This window comes from Morus notabilis, unplaced genomic scaffold (genome assembly GCF_000414095.1).
Source record: "Morus notabilis unplaced genomic scaffold, ASM41409v2 Scaffold991, whole genome shotgun sequence".
Classification (NCBI taxonomy): Eukaryota; Viridiplantae; Streptophyta; class Magnoliopsida; order Rosales; family Moraceae; genus Morus; species Morus notabilis.
The window spans coordinates 16,979-21,064 of NW_010366779.1; positions in this window are offsets into that span (position 1 = coordinate 16,979).

Consider the following 4,086-nt stretch of genomic DNA (forward strand, 5'->3'; position numbering starts at 1 on the left):
GCTTTGCATGCTGCAAAAGAATGTTGGGAATTTCCGGCAGATATACGTTTGCGTGTGTGTATTAGTGTTCGGAGTTCATTCTTACTTTTCTCTCCTAACAAGCAGGGATGATAAAATTAAAAATAGCAATGCATATAACATTTACACAAAGATTATATTCCATGAAGACTGTTATTTCAATTAGTAGCTATACAAGTAATGACACGCACCACATTCATAAATATATACATATATATATATAAATATATATATATTTTTTCATGTAAATTACATTTTTGTTCACTGACTCCTCGCCTGAAACATTCAGGAATCTGACAAACAGGTCCAAACTGGGGCCAGAACTAAATGCAGGAAAACAACAGAACAAATCTAAGTAGTAAATTAAAAAAAAAAAAAAAATTTTGAGGTAAATGACTTGTATTGCTTCATAAACGTATTACATGATTTAATATTATGAGTGCTTAATTAATTACTAGTGAAATAAGTGAGAAACACATATATTCCAAGATATTGGAATCTCGTCAATGTGTTATACAATGTACTATTCATCGGTGTAAGTTAAAATGGAGAAAAGAAAAGAAATCAAGAATGAGTTGGGAAAGAAAAGGTGCAAAGAAAGCGAAATACCCCGACAACCATGACATAACAAAGAAAAGTACCTCACAGTAAGGAAATCGATCATATGGTCAAAAAGAATGCAAGTGTTGTGGAAAAAGATTGCAAAGCAAACAGGCATAGTCTCATTTTTAACGAAAAAGTTAGCATCACTTGTGTGAAGTTTTTCTTCAACGCACCTTTGGGCTTAGTCAACAAATATGATTATGTTTTTGTTGCTTACAGGTTGGATAAGCAAAACCATATATTTACAAATTCTGCGTAAGACAGAAAACTTTAAAAAGTAATGGCTTCCTCTTAGTTGCACACGAGCTGTAGTGACATAAACATTGATTAGCATATTTGAACGAACATAATTATGAAAGTAGTGTTTCGATCGATGACTTTGAACTTTGCGGAAAGCCAGAATCAAGGAGCGAGAAATTGCATGTTTGTGATGAAAATATGGGAAACATGAACATATGCAACCATGTGAACGCGGTAGGTAAATGAGGTTCACCAACAATAGATGTTAAGGCGATGTCATGCGTGTATATATAAATATATTAAGGGGTAACGAAGAGACATATATATTGTGTCATTTTCAAGTACTGTTTTTGAGATTTTCTGGTGGCCTAAACACGCTGTAGAAATCACTTGGATAAATGCAAATTACTTGTACGACACTTTGAAAAATGGTCTGCTATGGTAAAAAAAATAAAAAAATAAATAAAGATCTTATATCCTATTGTTAGTGTTGATTTATATAAATAACGTGAATTCAGATAGATAGTGACCGTACAGACCAAACTGAATTAGTACCTTTGGAGGGTGATAATTAAATTAACAGATTGATGATGGCAGAAACGTCTAAGAGATTGTTTTCATAATAAGCCAAAAAGAAAACCAATTTTTTCTTTTCTAGACAAAAAAAAAACAAATTAATAAAAGTATAGGAGGGATATTAAAATAAAAAAAAAATCAACACCGCACTAAAACAGGATAATCGTGATATATGTATTCTAATTTGCTCGCTTAAAGTAACGAGTGTGTCAAAGTAATAACCTTGATATAATATCTTTTTTAAGTGGAATTTTTCAACCCTTTTTTTTGTCACTTCACGAGTCTTAATTCATAACAACAAAAAGGAGACCTATAACCTAGTCCCGGTGACTGGAAATTAATTTTCACAGTGGGCAAAGGAGTGCTTGGTAGATGGGCTTTTATCATGTGTTGTTGTTTTCTGTTTTCCTTTTTAAAAAATTGGAACATGCGCATGCTATCAATAAATCTTTCCGGCGTGAAAAAGAAAAGGAAAAAGAAACGAAAGGAATAAGCAAGTTTAAGCCACTGCTGGTAATGGGAAAAAGTTTTTGACAACGTGAAAGTCCAAACTGCCACATCAATTTCCCATATATACAATCGAACTGCTTATCTATTATATGGGTCGACTAATCACAAGCATGCACTAATGACTAGAGTATTTGTTGTATATAACTAAAAACATCATTAAAACTTCAGACAATAATAATTAATTTCCAAAGATAGATAACGAACTATGTATTTCATTAGAGGACGGTCCAAACTTGTACGTAAGCGATTCGTACTCTCTGGCCTAGCTAAATGGTCCCATTCTTCTATATATGCATAGGGTTTTGTTACATTGTTAGATATATTGAAAACCACCAATCTAGCAAGAACTTCTCTCACTGCATGGTGCGACTCATAGTTCTCAGGTGGTGTACGTAATTATTTGTCTAGTGTACACCATCGCCGAGGATCGAAAAGGACAATCTGGGAAGGACGTAATTTGCATATATATATATATATGTGTATATATAATAACATTTGATAGTGAAAGAATAATGGATTGCTCCCCTCGGAGGATTCCTGTTTCTTCCCAGGATACCTACGATTACCATTTATTTTCCCTCCAAATAACCTCCCATCACCTGCCCAGCTGATCAGCTCATCTGTTGGCCGGTTTGGACCACAATATCTTCTTGGAGTTTTCACAATGTTTTGTGGACCTTTTTTGATATTGACTATACTATACCACTTGTTGTGTGTGTGTGTGTGTATATATATATATATATATATATATATATACACACACACACACACACACACATATCTATTTATATATGCGTTTTCTAACCTGTTTTTTTTTTTTTTTTTTTTCATGCATTAGATTACAATTTTCAAATTCCACTTATAAGGTGTTTACTTATGGCCTATATATGCGTTACAAATGTTGAAGAGTACTGTGGCATCCTCGACTGGTATATTGAGAAGTTGTCATCTAAATCATATTAATGAACGATGTTGTCGACGCTGCTGAAACTATTATAATATTGGTGAATAATGTTGCTCAAACTTTCTTATCTAGATGAACCGTATCTCGACCACATTTTTTATTACTTGGCTGCAATTTCTACACGATACATATGTCGGTTGCCATATATAAAATTCCGCTGCTTCAAATTGAATATTTTGGGATAGTGCAAATAGATGCGTTATATTCACATTGGTCCCATCTCAGGCTTTTGCATTACAAATTTACAATCAGTACATTTGAATTAACGTGACATTTTATTTCCTTTTCATTTTTTTTTTTTTTTTTGGTTCTTTCTCTAGGTGTGTTCCCCATAGAATGTCCCTCGAAATATTCCCTTTTCCTTTTTTATCCCTCTGGGGCAAAAAAAAAAAAAGAGAGAGAGATAGAGATATTTGATTAAATGTGACAAATTTTTGTTCTAGGGTCTCCAACTTTTGAACTATGACAATTAGGTCACCATTTTGAAAAGGGTTTTTGGCACAATTATCCACCGAATTTGCCGTGATTTAGAAAATTACCCTCTAAACTTTTAATTTTGACAAGTTGTTTCTCGAATTTATAAATTTATTACAATATGTCTCATTTAATTAAATTTACTCAAATTTTTTATTAGATTTAAGAGATTAAAAGTTGAGATATTGAAATATTTGTGTTACATTTGTATTGAAATGTTGAAATTTTTTACTGAACATAGTTTTTTAACACTAATTTAGCACAATGATTATCAAAATGGGACATGTTAGAACAACTTTATAAGTTGAGGAGACAACTTATCAAAATTAAAAGTTTAAGGGATAATTTACTAAACCACAACAAGTTTAGGAGGCAAATGTGATAAAAATCCTTTTGAAAATCTTTTTAGAGTTTGTTAACTCCTTTTGAACGTATACTCAAAAAAAAAAAAAAAAAAAAAAAAAAAAAAATTCTTTTGAACGTGCAATTTACATGTCAATTTGACTCTTTCACTCATCAAAATTTAAAAATAAAAAAAAAATTCCTAAATTAAAATCAAAATCATATTACAAATTAAAGTTATTCAAGAAAGGAGGTTAGGGGCACCAATCCTATAGGCTTGCTGTCAAAGGGGACAGGAGAAGATCTGGTCAGGTTTACCTGTTGACGCTCGTGTCGCTATTGCAATAGCGGGGAGTTCT